Source organism: Xenopus laevis, chromosome 7S (assembly GCF_017654675.1).
Source record: "Xenopus laevis strain J_2021 chromosome 7S, Xenopus_laevis_v10.1, whole genome shotgun sequence".
Taxonomy (NCBI): domain Eukaryota; kingdom Metazoa; phylum Chordata; class Amphibia; order Anura; family Pipidae; genus Xenopus; species Xenopus laevis.
The window spans coordinates 65,423,217-65,444,661 of record NC_054384.1 but is presented as its reverse complement, the minus strand read 5'-3'; the positions used below and the strand labels follow the sequence as shown (position 1 = coordinate 65,444,661).

At 43.4% G+C, this 21,445-nt stretch overlaps 1 long non-coding RNA gene across 1 annotated transcript; it reads right to left on the bottom strand.

Annotated features, from left to right (window-relative positions):
• Positions 1-236: 236 nt before the first annotated feature.
• On the bottom strand, positions 237-17,588 carry LOC121396104. Its single transcript, XR_005962823.1, has 3 exons — positions 17,526-17,588; positions 4,766-4,867; positions 237-297 (listed from the first exon to the last, which is right to left on the bottom strand). It is a non-coding gene; the product is annotated as an uncharacterized LOC121396104 (long non-coding RNA).
• Positions 17,589-21,445: the final 3,857 nt, after the last annotated feature.

The window sequence follows — 21,445 nt, the reverse complement described above, 5'->3', positions numbered from 1 at the left end:
TCCTAGAACTACCACAATATATACAACATGAAAAAAACCTTCTGTAGAATTTTACACCAACCACATCACACTAAAAACCTAAAAAATGGGCTCTATGCTAAAAATAACTCACAATATCAACCCCCCAATATCTCCCACAGCAATGCTGGACTAAATACAAACATGTTCAGTACCGACCAAAGCCATAATACTTACCATGAGAGTGTCCCAGGCAAACGTCTTCCTCTGTCTTCTGATCTCTCTTCTATCCCTTCTGCTATATCCTTCTCTTTTCTTCTGCTTCTTATTTGCATATTCCTGATAAAGACAAATGTATGTAAAAATATCCATTAAAAAAACCTATATTATGGTTTTTTTTTTGACAACATAAACTTTTCAAATCTGCCGTCATTTTTGTACAATTCTATTTCTATAACAAGTTATAGACTAAAAAAATGAAGGGGAAAAAGATCAAATTGAAGGTCACTTTAGAAATCAACATACTTTAGGTTCCAAGTCCAAAAACTGTAGGTTCACCCCACAGAATCATAGACTTTTTTTGCAAAATACACACAATCACCAATATGAGCCCATAACCCTTTAGCCCACACAAAAACCTCTGGCTCACTGTCCTGACCTGACTCATAACACTGCTACAGTGCACTATAAGAAAACTAAACCTATGCTAACTGAGCCTCACACTTCCTACTCACTTGGGTCCTGGTTGTGGTTCTCCTGCAAGGTGGCTTCTTCAGTAGATGTTCATCCTGTGATGCACAAATGTCCCTGTGGCTTGTCTCCAGTTCTCTTCTAAACTCCACCCCTTTCTATGTGTTTCACTACTCTCACTCCCTCTAGTGGCCAAACACTATATATACAGGTAAAATAGATCCAACCCAACTCTACACTGCCATCTAGGAGCAGAAGTTGGTAATTACAATGTAATAACTTGGGAATGCCTTTAAAGACTAATGGCACACTGGGAGATATGATGCCCACGTTTCAATTTGTGCTACCATGGGTGAAACATATCCCTGAAATGTTTTTCCACTGGCCAGGGCCAGAACTAGGAGCAGGCAGAAGAGGCAGGTCCTACAAAGCAATGAAAGGGGGGCGCTGGGAGCTACCTTTAAAAATGTCTTCTGCCTTCCCCTAGCCGGGTTCGCACCACTTACTTCCCTTTGCTCTCCCCTCCCTCGTCACCCTCCCCTCCGTTGCTTTCTCTACCCACCCTTCGTCGCATTCTCCTCCCCTCCATTGCTCTCTCCTTCTTTGGGTGCATCCGGGTTGTTCTGCCACCGGCAATAAAGTAAATCGCCAGTCGGAAAACATACTCGGCACTTTGTTCCCAAAATGCAACTTCAGGTAACTTAAGGAACTTTTTATTACCAGCAGGGGAAACATTTTGAGAGAGATTTGTATAAATTCTATTTTCTGTATAATCTTGTCCAGCCCTAGAAGGGATTTTGATCTCCATCTCTTAATTCTGCTAAAAACATATAAACTTTAACTTAGTTACCATCAAGTACAAGACACTGTTTTATTATTAGAGGAAAAAGGCAGTCATTTTTAAAAAGTATAGGTATTCCTTTGTACTAAGCTTTATGCACTGAATCTAGGATTTGCATATTCAAATTAGGGGTGAGAAGGGAAATCACGTAACTATTTGTCACAAAACAAGGAAGTAAAAATATTTTTTCCACTTTTTACATTCCTGTCACTGCTCATATGCAAATTTAGATTCCGATTCTATATGGTATTCGGCCGAATCTTTAATTAAGGATTCTGGTATTTGGCCGAATCCCAAATCCCCTGACACCACTACACACTATGGGTGGCAACAAGACCCAGATGCAGCCGCCAGGCTGGAACTCCATGACTGGACTGCTCCACAAGATGGCGGCACAATGCTTTAAGTCCAGGCTACTATGCACCGCAATAAAGGATTGCTGGGCAGCCCTATCTGTAAAAATAGAGGCAGTTAAGACCGACCTCTCCCTCCTACAAGCTGACCTCCAGACACTGATAAAGAGGACAACTGGAGCGGAGAGAAGGATCTAAAGATTAGAGGACATGTGCAACCCCCTGGGGGTACAAGTGCACACTCTACAAAGCCAAAACCCAACCCTGGCATCCAAACTGAACAACAACGAAAACAGGCAGCTAAGGAATGCCTAAGTTTGCTTTAAGACTGTACAGAGAGATCTCAAAAAATAGGGAAGCAAAATTCAGCAGGAACAGTCCATAAGTTTGCTTACAGCCTGAACAGAGTTCCCATAAAACTATGGCAGCATAGGCATTCCCCTGTAATAAGCACAATTCAGCAGGAACATTCCCAAACTTTGCTCATAATCTGTATAGAGAGTTCCCATAAAAATGACCACCGTGATGATGGTCAATGTTCATGGGTCAAAGATCGTGTGCCAAATGGTATGGGACAAAGGTCATGGGTCAAATAGCATTGGTCAAATGTTTGGGTCAGAGGGCAATCCACCAAAGCATATGGCTGCAGATATCGAACCCCATGATGGTGGTCAAAGGTCATGAATCAGGGGTAACTCCCTCAAAGCAGATTTGGCAAGGTCATGGGTCAGAGGGGACTCTGACAAAGCAGAAGGCTGCAAGAGCCACCAAGGCAGACAAATGACAACTATTATGGTGGTCAATAGTCATGGGTCAAATGACATAGATCAAAGGTCATGGGTCAAATGGCATGGGTCAAAAGAGTGTACTATGCCAAAGCCGATGGCTGCAAGAGTGACAAGGCAGAAAAGTATACCACTCCGCCAAAGCAGAAGGCTGCAAGAACCCACATGGCAGATGAGCCTCATGATGACGGTCAATGGTCATGGGTCAAAGGTCATGTGCAAAATGGCATGGGTCAGAGGTCATGGGTCAAAAGGGACTCTGACAAAGCAGATGGCTGCAAGAACCCCCACAGCTGATAAGAAAACCCCATGATGGCTGTCAAAGGTCATGTGTCAAAAGTCGAAGGTCTAATGGCATTGAAGGCCGTCCAAGTAAAGGCACAGCTGCAAATTATGTTGTGCTGATCACAAGAAGAAACTGGAGGGATTTTGTTACATTTGTGTTCGACTTCTATAGTCAGATTTTAACTTGGTGCTTACTAGCAGGGTGAAGGCAGGCTGGTATCACCTGTAGCAATAAAGAGCATGGGTTAAAGGTCATGAGTAAGATACAAAGAATTTAAATTGGTGTTTACGCAAAAAGCCCTCTGTTTGAATAAGGGCACAGCTAGGAATAAGCAAACCCCATGATGGAGACCAAATTGCATGGATCAGAGGGAACTCCCTCAAAGCAGATGGTGGCAACAGCCACTAAGGCAGACAAGTGACAACCATTGTGGTGGTCAAATTGTATGGGTCAAAGGTAATGGGTCAGCAGGCACGCCGCCAAAGCAGATGCTGCAAGAGCCCACAGGGCAGATGTTCATATACTATTCATATACTACTTCTGATTTGATCGTGCACCTCTGGCTTTGTCTTGGATCGAGTGCGGGCACTGCCGGATAATATATATATATATTAGCAAAAAAGAAAACCGCACCAAACAGGACTTCATATTGTGTCAAAAATTCAAAAATGTATTTTCAACATTTCGGCTCTAGTGCTCGAGCCGTCTTCATGAATAAGAAAATTGTGTACCACCATACAAACTTAAATCCCTCAAAAGCCCGCCAAACAATGCAGTGACGTGTGTTAAGGGGGTTGAACCATTTAGGGCCCCATGATGACATCATCCGATAGCCCCATCTACTATTTAACTGTATAATTCCCAGTGTGACTTATCCAAATATAGTGACTTCAATATAAGTGCATTTTAGTGAGAACAGGCAATTGCTCGACTGTTAGAAGTACCTTTAATACTCACAGTTAAAAAAAGGGGGGGAAAAAATAACCGTGTCTTCTCCACTTTCCCTCTTCAGAGGGAGTAAAGCCATTGAGGTAGACGCTACGCTGGAGAGGATCCAGCTATACACATGCCTTGTATGTTTGTCGCCTCCACTACAGATACGGAGAGGTGCATAGAGATGGCAGTTCCGTTGTGCTCCATGGCCATACCTTCCTTGAAAACATACTACACCTTAGAGCAGGGATCCGCGACCTTTTGGACCCTCGAGCAACATTCAGAAGTAAAAGTAGTTGGGGAGCAACATTAGCTATGAAAAATGTTCTTGGGGTGCCAAATAAGTGCCATGATTTGCCATTTGGTAGCCCTATGTGGATTGTCAACCTACATTGAGGCTCTGTTTGGCAGTGCACCTGGTATTTATACAACCAAAACTTGCCTCCAAGCCAGGAATTCAAAAATAAGCTCCTGCTTTGAGGCCACTGGGAGCAACATCCAAGGGATTGGTGAGCCACATTTTGCTCACGAGCCACTGGTTGGGGACCACTGCCTTAGAGTGTCCTGCGCTTGCCGTATTATCCGCACCACTTGGCCCGCACCTCATTGGACAATCGCTGACACACACTACCAATTAACCCTTACTGGGATCTCTATAGGTAACTCATCACTCGAACAGCTTACACCATTACCCACCAGATGTGGAGAACGGTGAGCATATTACATTGGCGTTTCTGTTACACACAATAGGCAGTGGTCATGCAATGTTCACTCAAGTACATCCTCTACCAGAGGAATCTACTCGCACTTCCTATAGGCGCTGTGTCGGCTATATTGCTTGCTCATTGTAAGTGGCATGTGGGGATTCAATAGCGCACTCTCTTAGTGTTAGTAGATGAAATGTCATCGCTATTCTTACGTTTCTTATTTCACCGGATACTGCCACACACTAGCCGAACTCTGCAAGAGGCATGTAACCATCTGTGAGCCGGATCCTCAATCGAGCGTAAATGTATAGAACCTGAAGAGCAATATACAGAAAATAGGGGATTAATTCTTACAAAAGGGAATAACAATAAAAAACAAAAAATAAAATAATAAAAAATGAAACAAAAAGGGGGGGGGGAATAGGGGGGAGGGGGAGTTACATATAATTGAAAGTGTTGGCAGTGGCGTAACTAGACCACCAAGGGCCCTGGTACAGACATTTACAACTGGGCCCCCCCTAAAAGGATTGTTCGCCTATGAGTTACATTTTAGTATGATATAGAGAGGGATATCCTGAGACTATTTGCAATTGGTTTTCATTTTTTATTATTTGTGGGTTTTGAGTTATTTAGCTTTTTATTCAGCAGCTCTCCAGTTTGCAATTTCAGTAGTCTGGTTGCTAGGGTCCAAAGTCCCCTAGGAACCATGCATTGATTTAAATATGAGACTGAAATATGCATAGGAGAGGGCTTAAATACACAAATGAGTCATTAAAAATTAGCAACAACAGTTAATGTAAAAGTTACACGAAAAAAGGACATTAGAAGTCACTGAGGGGTTGTTCTGTGACCATAAAAAGGCTCAAGACTGCAGGCTGAGTTATACAGGGAACTCTGAGTATCACTCATGTATTATAAGGGATAATGTACCCCCTACTGTAAATGATAAGGATATTAGAAGTCACTGAGGGGTTATTCTGTGACCATATAAAGGCACAAGGCTGCAGGCTGAGTTATACAGGGAACTCTGAGTATCACTCATGTGTTATAAGGCATAATGTACCCCCTACTGTAAATGATAAGGATATTAGAAGTCACTGAGGGGTTATTCTGTGACCATATAAAGCATATTCTAGTACCATATCGACCACAAACTACAACTGCCAGCATCATGAACCAGCAGGTGGAAGAATTTGCCCAGGGTTATATGGCAACACTTCAAAGTTCTATAAAGAATCACAATATTTATATAAAAAAAAAAACCCTGGGTGTCCCAGTGCAACTAGCAATGAGCTCCCTGGTGCCAGGGCCTGGACTGCAGTCTGCAGAAACTTTTCCCTCTCCTGCTGTAGCAGCGCTAACCCAGGGACCGTCTTAGTCAGTGTGCCCACACACCTGCCATTCATCTCAGGCTGCAGGCACAAAAAGACTTTGTACCAGAACACAGACAGACACACACACACACAGCACACAAAGGCTGAGAGAAACTTACCCCATGTACCTGAGGTCTCTAACGCACAGGGGTGCTTCACCAATGAGGCAAGTTGAGGTGATACTAGGTACCAGGGGCAGCAAAAATGCTGCTCCTGGTACTTTAAGAGCGAATTTCGGGGGGGGGGGCAGCAGCAATGGCTGCTGCCTCAGGTGGCGGAGGGGCCAGGATTGCCCCTACTAACGCATCAGAGATGCCCCTCCCCCTAGTATAGCGGCAGCAGCTCCTCCATGTGGGTCTGCGTGATAGCCAGTGGCTGTGTAAAATGGAGGAGGTGGGGAGAGAGATGAGAAAAAAACAAATTCCCACTCCGAGAATGCCTGTGCTTCCACCAGCATTTGCCATGATATCATGACGGACCCGCCCCCTGCTTGCGCTTCCCAGCGTAGCCTGGAGACGGGGGAGATCACATGCAGGAGCTGAACTGAAGCGGAGGCGGAGCTACTGTCACTTGAAACTCCCGGTGTGCAGGCTTTGAAGGGACATTGGTGGAGGAGGAATAACAGAACTTCCTGCTTCCTTCCATCGCTGCCCGATTGGACGAAGCATGCCACTGCCACCAATGATGTCACACGAAAATACAAGTAACTTAATTCCTTTTCTGGGACGCTGCGGCGCCTGAGGGCCCCATAAATGGGGCAGGGGTGTGGGGGCCCTGGTACAGCCGCACCCGCGGTAGTTCTACCATTGTAATAGGGGAAAAAAGAGAAATTTATAGGAAGGCCGGTATTTTTTTCCAGAAAAGGTGGCAACCCTAGCAGGCTGGTATAGCTATTCTCAGTAAACTCTCCCATCTCATCTTATTTGTAAACAATGTTTCTTCATAAACATTTTCATAAGCATCTTTTCATAAAATATCTTTCTAACTTGCATGTGTTTCCCCACTACTGCTGCTCCTGAATCTGGTGCTGCCAAACTCAGGCATGGCTGAATACAAGGGAGGGCAGAGACCTGCAGGATTTCATATAGCATGCAGGGCAGTCTGCAAAAACATGGCACCGCCATTTTGAGAAATTTGTACTCTGCCTTGCAGCTGGCAACATCACATCCTACTGTATCTTGTGGGCAGGATGTGGTAGCAGCCATACGCTAGCCAATACGATACTGCATCTGACCACTTGGCTCACATACTGAACTTATGGATAGCCTACAAACCATTTTTTATGTTCTGTTTTTAAAGCTTATGGTGTGAGCCAGGACTACCATCAGTGGGGTTAGAGCCTCTGTCTATGCGGGGTACTTGGACTGTAGGGTTGCCACCTGGCTGGTATTTTACCGGCCTGGCCGGTAAAAATTACGATTGATCCCAATGTTATTAATAGGGAAAAAAGATAAATATATAGGAAGGCTGCAACCCTATTGGACTGCCATATAGTGGTGGGATTTGGGCGGGACGGGGTAGGTGGGTTTAGGTGGGCTGTGTATGGCAGATTTGGTCTAAACAATTGGAACAGCGGGAAGTGAAGAGGAGCTGCGGCTCCTCTTTGTTTTGTTATCTGCAGGGCTGGAGTCTGTACATAAATCCTTCGACTCCTACTCCTCATTTTATAGTACTTCCAACTCCTCTATTTTTAAACTACATAAACCAAAAAAAAACTTGTATTGAATATTAAACCTCGCATATAACTGTTAATCCAAAATAAACTAAAGCTTTTGGCGACTCCAGATACCCAAAATTCCTCCCAACTCCGACTTCACAGCTCTGCTTTTCTGTCTATGCACCATGTTCTGGCCTGTACATTGGCAGATTAAAAGTGAAATAATGTACATGCAAAATGAATAAAGAGTAACCCATACTGGGATTTGGTGGGTTTCCTTGGTGCAGCAGCCATGGGGTCCGCAGAAAAGTTTCCAGGGGGGGGCAAGGAAGAAAACATATTTCACAATTTACTAGTACCCACATTTTGGTTTTCACACAAACCTAACAACAGCTTTTCTATAAATATTTCGAGTAGTAACTGTTGCACATGTATAGCATTGCCATTCTGTTAGTGACACAAACTCCTTGTTTGCCAGGACAACACTTGGTATTTTCTACTTTCTTAACAAAATTACTAGCCAGAGGTTTGTAGAAAGTTATTCCCTCTAGAGTTCCTGTTACAACTAGATACATACAGTGATGCCTCCATTTTACATAGCCTCATTTTAAGTATTTCCATATGTTATACAACTTTTTGTGGCCCCACGGTCCCACCAATATTTAATGCATAATACATTTCACTGACTTTACACCATTTTTCTGGTCCATTTTTTTACATATGGCAACAGAATATCCTCTATTATGATGTGTGTGTGTGTGAGAGAGGGAGTGTGTGGAAATATTATGCAACAATTAATGTGTTTTTCTCTCAGTCCTCATAAAAGGAAGCACTGCATGCAAACACTGCAGCATTCGCAGCATTAAACATTCGCAGCATTAAAGCCCGAACAACCAGGCCGCGCAAAAGCTTTTTTATCGTCAACTCACTGCCTGCCCGCCCTCCCACTACATTCCAGATACACCTGAACTGGGAACTGAACTTTGTGAACTGTTCATTTATTTGCACAATTCTAAAGGTTTACACATGTATATATCCAATTTCTGCCAATATATCGCACATTTCAAATGTTTAAATATTTATTGTGTATTCTATGTGCTTTTTTGTGATATATACTAGCTGGAGCCACGTTGTTTCATCTCACTGTGTATCCGTATACTGCTGAGATTACAATAAAGTTTACTTTGACTGTCCTTGTCAGATTTAATTAGAAGGTGGATGCCTTCCTCAGCACCTGCTACAGTATTGTACATACAAAATATCTGCGGTTTCCAGAAACTGCTACTGATGTAGGTGCCGTGTTATCTCTTGGAGAGGACAGGGGAGTATTTATATTAAGAAACCCGAGGGCCTGTGCCTAAGGCGGCAGGTTTTGGGGGGCGGCCCTCGGGTGCCTATAAATTTAGTTTTTTAAATTAAAAAAAAGGTTAGGGTGCACTGCACAGGGGGAATGTTTAGGCCCTTGCTGGGTCTGCTGCACCCTACTAAAGCATATTTGTTGAGTGCAGCTCTAGTCTCAGTTTCTATAGACAAGTGACAATAGGCTGTGGCAATAGGCTGCAAGCTTCAAGGGATACTATGCCTTTCTATGTCTATTTAAGCCTCTGCCTGGATGCTAGGGAGGTAGAACATTTGAAACAAGAAAATTATTCCAATTCAAACATAAAGAGCTGCAAAAGAGTAAAGTGAAAAAACATATTCCCAACAGAATAATACTGTCTGCCTCAGTGATCCCATAACTGTATTTCTCTAGCCACTTGTAAACTACAATTCCCAGCATTCAAAGCCAGAACCAGTAGCAGAGTTGTAGCTGATGGGCTAAGAGAGGAGATCTCAGCAGGACCTTCCTTCATTGGGCATGGGAGAGTCCAGTCAGCGACCAGTGAGTTCTGATGGTGGCCCTGGTTCTATGACTGCTTATGTTTAATGTCTATTTGTTGTATTTTCATAAATGCACATGTGTGTGACTGATGTGATTGGCTGCCAATTACTGGTATATCATGCCTTACTTGAGGATGACATCACTCCCAGCTCAGCACTGATTGGCTGAAAGCTGCCAGGGAAGGTGACTTAACAGCTCAGGCACAAGTGACCAGTATTTCATTTCTGGATTCAGAGGTAAGTGGAACATACTTTATGGGGGGAGGGGGGTATCAATAATACAAGGGGATAGTTTGGGCAGTGTGGCTTCCATGATTTATAGTAGTGCGGGGACTAGAGCCAGGCCCGGACTGGCAATCTGTGGGATCTGGCAAATGACAAAGGGGCTGCTGTAAGATGCCATAGACAGTCACTATTTATTGGGCTGCTGGGGGGGCTGTGAGGGCCTATGTGTGTCTCAAATGCCAGGGCCATTTTTAAATCCCAGTCCGGACTTTAGTCTAGAGCCAAAGCTCCCAAAATTGCCCCACTATTGCCTGCTATTGTAATTGTCTGGGAAGGTGCTTGTCATGAAATTGTCCATTGGAGATGTCAGTTTATCTTTCCAGTTCCATCTTTTCCAATTTCATTGGAAAAGGGGGGGGGGTATTTTTGGTTATAAGCCACCAGGGAGTACAAATGGGTATAACTACAAGGAAGGGTACAATCAATGATGGGGCCTTGAAAATGCCCCTTCCCAAACTACTAAAACTTGTGGGTGCCAAAGTACCCAAAATCTGCCTGTGTGCCATTGCTAAGGGGAGTGAGACAACATGAGAACTTGCTGTCCCACCAACTCTAATCCTGTGCTTATCTAGCTGTGCCTTAACTACAATTCCCAGCACCCCCTGTGGCCTGTAGTTATAGAATATAGTATGTTTGGTATTTCTTGTTTACTTGTTACAGCTTTTGAAGTGTTAGACCATATACTCTGCTGCTCTTTAGCTGTAACTGTCAACTGCCATTTTTCCAACTGCCATTGGCCAACTGTCCCACTCATCACTCATCCTAGTAGCCTCAGCATTAGAGTAGATGATGGGTAAGGGAGGACCTGAGAAGAAAGACAAGTAGCACAAGCCTAGAATTAGGGTGCCTTGTGTTATGGGTGCAGGGGCAATGATCAGAGCTTGACTGGTTATGAAAAGCCCCAGTGGGCCCTTTACTCACCTGGGCCTCTAATGGGAACCAGTTTCTTCTGCCCCTATTAAACCCCGCCAGTAACATACAGCTTTACAGCAATGGCACAGAGGGGGATTTGGGATTTGATTGATGACTCCCGTTCAATTCTAAATTCAATTTAATTGAGCCCTGGTGAAAGCAATTGGCAAAGAAATGAATGAGGGTGATTCCAAGTGTTCATTTAACTATTAGTTTGTGCATTGTGTCACCAGGACCCAACCTAGATTAGCAGGGGTGTCTAGGGCCCTTGATTGTACCAATAAATTCTGTCTCTCCCAATCAGCTCCTTTATTCTATTAAAGTTGCTGCTGATTGGTGTTACTGGTTATTTATAAGACACAACTATATTCAGTAGAGCAGTATTGAGCTATTAAGGGAAATCCAGTATATACAGATATATTTATGGCAGAGAGGGTTCAGTTCACAATCTCTTCTCTCTCTTTCTCTTCCCATAAAGTGAAATACGAGCGATTCCTAGTGATTTCCAGTGATTCCTAGTGATTCCCAGCGATTCCTAGTGATTCTCATCGATTCCCAGGAGCAGAAGGAGAAAGAAGAAACACAAAAGTCTTTTTAAAGACTATCAACGTTCATCAGGAGCAGAAGAACAACTTGCCCAACCCATTGCGGGTTATTTGGAAGAAGGTAAGGATCCAGGGCCGCCATCAGGGGGGGACAGGGGGGACAAGTGTCCCTGGCATGAAAGGGGGCCCAGCAGTGCTGCACTTTTTAAAGAGCTGGGCCCCCTTGAGAGCGCCCGAGCCATGTGGCCATTTTTCAAGTTCCGAACAGCCGAAATGCGGAAGTGCCAAAAAGCCGAGCAGCCAAAGGACCCGAAGTCATGAAAACAGCCGAAGCCGAACTCCCGAAGCGGCGAAAAGACCGAAGTCATGAAAAGAGGCGAAGTTTAAGTCCTGAAGCCATGAGTTCAGTTTTACTGAACACCAATTTGTGTTTTATTTTTTAAATCCCCTGGCCACCAATGTTTTATTATAATATTCTAGAGGCCCCTGCCACCAATGTTTTTTTTAAAAATATTTTTTGGGGCCCCAATTGTTTTTAACTTGTAAGGGGGGCTCTATCACCAATGCTTTTCAAAAAAAAACATTTATGGGGGGGCCATGGCGCCAATGTTTTTTTTTTTTTAACTTATAATAGCGTTTTATAACTTGGCTGGGGGGTTACTTTTTTAGCGCTGATTTTTAGCGCTGTTTTCTTTAACTTATAATTACGTTTTATAACTTGTGTGTGGGGGGGTTACTTTTTTAGCGCTGATGTCTGTGTGGTCTTTTAACTGTGATGTGGAGTGGGTGGTATCTGGGGTGGGGCTCGGGCGCAAGTGTGGGCAGGGCCCAGGGGGCAACGAAAATTTTGTTGTACGGGGCCCCCGTGAATTCTAATGGCGGCCCTGTTCCCATCTGTAATATGTATTAAACAGTAGATGAGGCTGAAAAAAAGACACACGTCCATCAAGGTCTACCTTTTGTGTAACTGCTGATCCAGAGGAAAGTAGGGCCCTGACAGAAATAAAAAGGGCTGATTTGTGGACCAAATAAAATGGGATGGTATTGTCTTAAAATGGGGACATGGGGAGCTGGTGGGAGGGGCATTCTATATACATAAGTTAGCATTTGTTTCTAATTGGAACCTTATTAAAACCATAGTTTCTGAATGAAAAGGGTTCTTATTAAATAAGGTGTAAATATGCTGCTGTGTTTACCTCTTTATTGTGTTTATTTGGGGGTCTTACATCTTTACGTTAACTCTAACCTTCCCAAATCTCTATTTTATATTACAGGAACATCAAAGATGGGCATGAGTGCAAGTAGCCGGCAATACTACCAGTGGCGCTTTGAAAAGGTAAAGGTGCTCACAGCTAATTTCCTCATTTTATTTTCTGACTGCTGCGAAAGGTATCCAAGGGGCTAAAGGAGGGGCTAACCCAATGCTAAACATGTCATATCTTCTGTGTAAATACAACGAAACAGAAATTTGACAGGGTTTAGCATAGTGTGTGCCCTGACCTCAATGTTTTCTTGCTTCTTACATTTTTCTAGCCCGCACCGTGGATCTCGCCTGATCTGGACATCTTTGAGATCAGGGATTTTGAGGATCCACTCGCGGGCCCTTATCTCGAGTGCATCAGGGACAAGATCACCTTTGACATCAGGTTTGCACTCTACGATCTGTGGATGGCCAAGGACTGCGTGAAGATCACAAAATGGTGGAAATTACACCTTAAGAACGAGTTCTGGCAGGACTACAGATACATCAAGGCCCACCTGAAACATCTCTACAAAGAGCTAGAGAAGATCAACAAGGCCATACTGATTAAGAACAATGAGAGATATTCAGGTGCAGTACATAATCCATCCTTTTCTTTCCCACACTTGGCTTAATCACCTGATTTGTGCTTAATGTGCTCCTAAGTCCTAAATATTACAGGTGTGGGATCCGTTATCCGGAAACCCATTATCCAAGAAACTCAGAATTACGGAAAGTCCATCTTCCATAGACTTCATTTTATTCAACTAATCCAATTTTTTTTAAAAATGATTTCCTTTTTCTCTGTAATAATAAAACAGTTTCATAACCTTGATTCCAACTAAGATATAGTTATTGGAAGCAAATTCACCCTATTGGGTTTATTTAATGTTTACATGATTTTCCAGTAGACTTGAGGTATGAAGATCCAAATTACAGAAAGATCCGTTATCCAAAAAACCCCAGGTCCAAAGAATTCTTGATAATAGGTCCCATACCCCTATAAGGACTTTACAGGAATATCACTTGCTAAGGTAAAAAAATACGTAGTCTGAGTTATCTTGTTTGGTTTTACAGGTGGTCCTCGGATCAACTCGGCCAATGATACCAGCACCACCAGCAGTTTCCTCGGTACCAAATACCGATGTACCTCAGTCTAGGCACCACATCCTCAGGAAACAGCAGTAACTATGGGACATCTCAATTCCACCAGTGATGCCCCCCTTTCATCCACTGCACTTTCACCAGCGGTGCTTTCAACCACTGTAGTTCCACCAGTGGTTCCTCCCCTTTATCCAAAATATGGTGTTATACACAGGGACTCCTTTAAGCCACTTGGTAGACCCTGCATTCCTTTTCATTGCATCCCTCCAATGGAATGGAAAGGAATGCAGCATTCATCGTGCGGCTTAAATGTGCCCTTGTTTATGCTGCCATATTCCCTTCTCTTTCTCATCCTTTCACTGCAGTCCCTTACCTTACCATATTCCCCCCCCCCCGCTTCCCTTGATTCTATTTGGCGCATTGATCGTGGGAGCAAATCCGATCGCCTTTAAGGGGTCAGGAAGGAATTTTTCCCTCTAGTGAAGGAAATCCGCTTCTCAGAGGTTTTTTGCCTTCCTTACGATCAAAAAGCGCAGTTTATCTAATTATTAATAAAGCTGTGAATTACACAGATTAACCACAATGTCATTGTGTGTATCTTTATTGTGGGTATTGGGATAGGGATTTGGCAGGGATAACATATAGAGGGGGAGGGAGAGAACTTAGGATAAGGCTCTTATAGAGCAGGAAATGGTTATGTTTCTCTTTGGTTCCTAAAAATGAAACGGAAACAACATAAAACTACTGTGTTAGTCCTACTATCCTCCTTAGGACTTTTAGGAACCTATGTAATACTGAGAGCCAATACACATCCTTCCCAAATCTCACCCTTACTGGCCTTCGGACAACTTCTCCCTTTGGAAAAGTGCCGGCTCCATACAGCAGCGATCCTAGAGGGGGACGGGCCCTGGTGCGTGACACGCAGCTGTGACCCGCTGCCCTCCGTACGGCCGCATTTGGCCGCATTTTCAGCGGCGAACGGACTACCGGGGGGCCCTGAGGGGGTGCGGGCCCTGGCCCGCTCGCACCCCCTGCTCCCCCGGTAGTCCCGCCACTGAGTGTTGGTGAGTTAGGCACAACCCTGGATAATGTGCTCTTATCTTTAAGAGAATGTAGAGGAGGTTACCCAGCAGCTACAATGTAACACCACCACCAAATAGATTATCAATACAAGGACTATCTTACATAATTGCAACATATTAGGGTAATAAATATAAGCACATCAACAAAGTCTCATTATTGTGTATCTTTTCTTATGTCTTATCTATGAAGGAAAATTATCAAGTTCTTTTGTAAGCATGAAGTTCAGCATTAATTCTAGTTACAAGCAGAAAGGGGTAAACTCCAGTAATCTCTCTTTTCTTAGTCCTTCTGAGGGTATTATATAGCAAACTGTCATATAAAGGGAGACATCGCCAGGGTTTCATTAAGTCCTCTAGGAGCCACCACATCCAATTTATAGATCCACATTGACTCTTTTTGTAACAATAGTAGATCCCTGTTGCCTCCTCTCCTTGGGGCTGGCACATGGTCGATAAGCATGTGTATAAATTGAGGTAAGGAGTGTCCAAACTTCAGCCAGTGTTTCGCCACTGGCTGGTCAGCCTTTCCTGTGGTTAGGGCAGCCCTGATGGTGCTTCTGTGGTTATTCATCCTCTCCCTGTAGGTCGTGGATGCTCTGCCTACATAGTGCAAGCCACAAGAGCACTATGCTATATAGACCACATGGTCCGACTGACAGGACAGTCTATGTCTGATCGTGAACTTGCGTCCCGTCCTAAGGTGTGTAAAAAAGGTTCCTTGTGATATCCCGCTACAAGTGAGACACCCTGCACACTTGTAGCAGCCATTTTTGAGTGGTTTCTCCAGCCAGGTCCTTCCCTTAGTTGTCTTATCCGGAGGCACATCTTTAATCACTAGCAGGTCCCCAAGGTTGCGTCCTCATCTTTAGGCCAACAGCAGCCTCTTTTTATCCAAGAAAGAGAGATGTGGATCCGAGTTGATAATCTCCCACCTACTATTCAACGCGTTTTTAAACGGTACACTTATGGTACTCCAGTTGTAAATATTAGATCTGGTTGGGGGGTCTCATCTCTCTTAGACAGCAGAAGTTCCTCCTGGGTTCTAAGTATCGCTTTCTGTAGTTGTTCCTGTATCAATCTATTCGGGTATCCCATGGATTCAAACTGTTGCGCCAAATTATCCAGTTGTACTGCTGCGGTGTCTCTGTCAGTATTGTTCCTAATAACTCTGAGGAACTCCTCAATATGGTGGCGCATTCCTTTTCGCGGGAAGCAGAGAACATCACGCCAGCAACAATGCTTCAGCAATGGCAGCATAGGTATTCCCCTGTACTAAGCACAATTCAGCAAGAACTGTCCCTAAGTTTGCTCATAGCCTATACAAAGAGATCCCATAAAACTATGGCAGCATAGGATTTCCCTTGTACCAAGCACAATTCAGCAGGAACAATCCACTACGTTTGCTAGTTTGCTCATAGAATCTACAGAGAGATTGCATAAACCTATGGCAGCATAAATATTCCTCCTTACTAAGCACAATTCAGGAGGAGCAGGCCCTAAGATTGCTCATAGCCTGTACAGAGAGATTCCATGAATCTATGGCTGCATAGGTGTTCCCCCGCTGTATTAAATGGATACTGTCATGGGAAAACATGTTTTTTTCAAACGCATCAAACATGTTTTCCCATGACCGTATCCCTTAATCACAATTCAGCAGGAACAGACCACTAAGTTTGCTCATAGACTGTACAGGGAGATCCCATAAAGTTGTGACAGCATAGGTATTCCACTGTACTAAGCACAATCCAGCAGGAACAGTCCCCTAAATTTGCTCATAGCCTGTAGAGATAGATCCCATAAAACTATGGCAGAATAGGAATTCCCTATACTAAGCCCAATTCAGCAGAAACAGCCCCTAAGTTTCCTCATAGCCTGTACATCGAGATCCCATAAAACTATGGCAGCATATGTATTCCCCTGTACTAATTACAGTTTAGCTGGAACAGTCCGTAAGTTTGCTCAAAGCCTGTACAGAGAGATCCCTGTATAACTCAACCTGCAGCCTTGTGCCTTTATATGGTTATAGAACCCCGGGCCAGTGCCCAAGGCCCACCCCAGATTCTGCCAAGCCCACACCACAGTAAAAAGCCCACATAGACATCAGCGCTAAAAACTAACCCCCCACACATAATTTATAAAAAGCCACTGGTGGTCAGGACCACCCTACAAGTTAAAAAAAATCATTGGTGGCCATAAAAAAAATACAAAAACCTTTGCACCAGGATCCCCAAAAAACTCTCTAAAAAAACATTGGTGGCCATGGCCCCCCTCTTAAAAGTTAAGAAACATTGGTGATCAGGGGCCTCATAGATTATTTTTAAAAAAACATTGGTGGCCTGGGGCCTATATAGTATTAACATAATACCATACCTCCCAACATTTTGGAAATAAAAAGAGGGACAAAAAGTTGGTGCAAATATTTTTTGACCACGCTCATTTTTGTGGCCACACTCCCTAATTACCATGTTCATTTTACAAAATTTGTCGGGTTATAAAAGTTTGAACATACAGTACTTCTGTGTTTTTTTCAGTTATTACAGTTTTGCTAATGAAGGTGAATTTCCCTTTAAGCTGTGAGTCCCAAGGGACCTGTTGTCTTATATTGTTACAAATACTTATTTGCGTATCTCAAAATTGTTACAAAAGTATCTTATCTGCTGCTCTGGCTGTTCTGGGCTCTCTGCCAAAAGTCAATTAAGTTAGCAACTTTGTTTCTTTTTCTGGCTGTTCAGTGCACAGAAAAACTGGACTTTCTAGTACAAACGAGGGTCTGCGGGTTGAGCAAAAGAGAGACTGTCCCTCTAAAAATGGGACAATTGGGAAATATGTAATACATTAGTAGCCAGGGGTTTAATAAAATAAAAAACATTGTTCAGTGGACCTTACTCCTTACCTGGCTTTGGGTCCTTTCGAGGCTTCAGGACTTCAACTTCGGGTCTTTTCGTGACGTCAGGTCTTTTCGCAGCTTTGAAGACCCCCTCCACATGGTCTGTCATTTCAGGTACTGCAAAATCAACACATTTACAGCATTAATTTGTGTGGCAAAGATAGAAAAATGTACATTCACCCAATAAAATATATATTTTCAGAAAGTAGACATTCCCCTGAATCCAAATTGGGTGTGCATGTCTTTCTACTCTGAAGCACCAAGCTGCGAGCCTTAACTAAATTTGGCGATTTTGGAGATAGTTATGAAAATCACCTCATAACTTCTACCTTGCAGCATTTTACCTGCCACATACTATTAGGTAACAAGATAAAACACCCTAAATACGAAAGCCTGGGTCCCCTGAAAAGTTTGATACCCAAAATACTTAGATTTAATGAAGTATATAACATGTAAAGACCCCAAATCTACCTTGTGCATACTTTTGATGTCTTACACTCATTTATAAACATTGGCAGATTTATGTGGGATAAAAGTTACAAACAATTAGAGGCCCCAGTTCTATAATCCCACGATTAGGACAGCACATGTTGTTACACATATACTTTCTCTAGAGTAAACCGGAGCTCCTCCCCAGATGGTTTGTCCTCAGGTTCACAACCATTCCTACGCTCTTTATATATTTTAACTATACAGAAGTAATGTTTTAACATACTATCCGGTGGTATGAGCGCGCTACTATTATAATCTTAGCAAAGGGGAACTATCCCTTGCCACACACCCCTTCTACATCTCCTCTTGAACTCATCTACCCCACCCCTTTCTTTACCACTGACTTCTCCTCCCCATTCCTCCCCACACTCTAAGTCCTAACCTTCGCCCTCACCCCCCACTTTACTCTCTTCCACTACTTCATCCTCTTTCTATCTCTTTCTATCCCCCCTCCTTTTTTTTTAATGGACTTAACTCACCTCAGAAACGGATCTTATTAAGTTCAGAATTGAGACGACTAAAAGCACAAGTTGCCTTCGTACAAGAGACTCATTTTAAGGTGTCCTCATCCTTCCGATGGACTAATAAATACTTCCCAGAAATGTACAGCAGTATCCCCAGACCAATAAGACAAAGGGCACAGTGATTCTGTTTGAGAAACACTTTAACTTCAAAGTGTCGGCTACCAAAAAAGACCCAGCTGGACGATATATTTTTGTGAGGGGCACCCTAGATACCCAAAAGATTACTTTTGCCAAAAGCGACAGGACAAAACTTTTCACACAATTGCAGAGATCTTCCTCAGATTCTCCGAAGAAATCCTCATACTAGGGGGAGATTTCAACATCCCTATGGATCCCCAAATTGACTGTCCTGCCGGAAAATCCAGCATTCCCCACCGCATTATTCACTATATCACAAAAGATTTACATCAACTACAGGTAGTAGATGCCTGGCGACTAGTCAAGCCTAAGGAAAGAGACTATACTTTTTATTCTGCTAGGCACAGCCTATACACCAGAATAGATCATTTTTTTCTATCTCAGCACCATCTGAGTGCGATAGGAGGCGCAGACATTCACACTTGCACATGGTCGGATCACGCCCCCATATCCATGCAACTCTCCCTTAAAACAAATATCTCAAAATGGAGTAACTGGAAATTAAATGAGTCAATACTGAAAGATAATAGTGTCCTGAATGAGGTTAAAACAGCTATTGCAAACTATTTCAGGGAGAATGCCATGGAGGGACGTTGATCCAATTATGTTCCAAAAGGAAGAAAGTGCATCAAGCTAAACAGAACTCACTCTTGGCTGAGGTCAGGAATCTGGAAATGGCACATAAAAAGGCACCAACTACGGAACTATATACACTAGACTTACCGCATCACGGCAAGCCCTAGCGGAACACCATAAACTTTTTACGGAAAAGGTCATCTCCAGAATGAGACACCGTTTCTATGAGCACGGGGACAAGAGTGGCAAGCTACTGGCCCGATTGCTGAAAGCGAGAGTCATTAAAAATCATATACACTGCTTACGGAACAAACAAGGTGATAAAACTTCAACATAGCTCAAGAATTTCAGAAATACTACTCAGAGCTGTATCAAATTGACTCTCCCACAACTGTTGACGGCCTTCCAAGAGCAGAGGCTATAGATGCTTTCCTAGACAAGTTACCTATACCACGATTATCAGACTCGCAGAAATTGCTTATGGAAGCCGATATCACAACGGAGGAAGTCTTTCAGGCGATTAAGACATCTCCAAATGGCAAAAGCCCCGGACCAGACGGCTACCCCGCGGGGTATTAAAAAGAGTGCTCAGACCTGCTTATACCACACCTGACAAGAACCTTTAATGCTCTCCAAAATAACACTCGCTTTCCTCTGACTCCTTGCAAGCTCATATCACTCTTCTTCTGAAAACGAATAAAAATTCAGAAGATCCAGGTAACTACAGACCAATATCACTAATCAATGCAGATGTGAAGATATTAGCGAAGATAGTGGCATCTAGAATACAAACATCCTTAAGTTATCTTATAGGTCTGGATCAAGCCGGCTTTATACCTGGAAGAGAGTCGAGAAATAAATTGATCAACATACTCCACCATGCAAAGCACAAAAAAATCCCTCTCATGCTTCTGTCCACCGATGCTGAAAAAGCATTTGACAGGGTCGAATGGTTTTATATGTTCTCCTGCCTCTCCAGGTTCGGCTTCGGGGACCGCCTGTGCCAGTGGATTAAATCTCTCTAACCGGTAGCTAGGGTTAGAGTGAACGGAGTACTCTCTCAACGCTTACCCATCAAAAACGGCACACGACAAGGGTGCCCCCTCTCACGTACCCTTTTTGCCCTGGCTTTGGAACCCCTGCTCATATCTATTAGATTGAATGCAGATATATCAGGGATTTCCATAAAAGACAAACAATATAAAGTAGCAGCGTACGCCGACGACCTTCTTTTTTTCCTGACAAAACCGCTAACCTCAATCACAAACCTCAACAATCTCTTTGAGATATTTGGCAAGCTTAGCAACTTCAAAATTATTTTCTTAAATCGCAAGCATTAAACGTATCGCTCAGCCAAAACACAATTCAACGACTCTCAAACAACTTCCCATACAGCTGGGCAAACCAGCAGATCACTTACCTAGGAATAACCATTACTAAAGACTATGAAGAATGGACTGATACCAACTGTAAACTGCTATACGCAAACATTCATAAAGATCGACGGAATTGGACCAAACAACCCCTGTCCTGGATAGGTAGAATCAATGTGGTCAAGATGAACATAATGCCACGGCTACTTTACCTATTCCAGGGTGTACCTCTACTATATTCAACCAATTGGCTAAAATCTTTTCAATCTGAAAGCACCAAATTCATCTGGCAGGACCACCCACCACGACTTAAAGCTGCCATCTTACATAAGAAAAATTCGGAAGGAGGTCTTGCCCTCCCGGACTGTGCCAGATACCTAAAAGCAGCAGCACTTGCTCGTATAATTGACTGGTTGCACCACCTAGATAGTAAGGACTGGGTGGAGATTGAGCAACAAGCCACACATCTGATCCACCTGCCATGGTTTGACAAGATCCATCGAAGGATATTACACAATTCCCACCCCCTATTGAAAAGCACGCTAAATACTTGGGACCGGGTTAGTGGCAAAACCCAAATATCGGCATACCCATCTCCGCTCATACCAGTTACAAATAACCCAGCATTTCCATCTGCACTCAAGCCTACCGCCTTCCGAGAATGGCTGGTAGATGGACATCTACAAATTGCCCATATAATGGAACAGGGACAATTAGCAGATTTAAATCTTCTTAGACGGGCCAGGCCGACGGTAAATTTGCAAGATTATCAATACTGCCAGTTTAAGCATTTTTTGGGGTATCTAGGTGGAGCTAACAAATT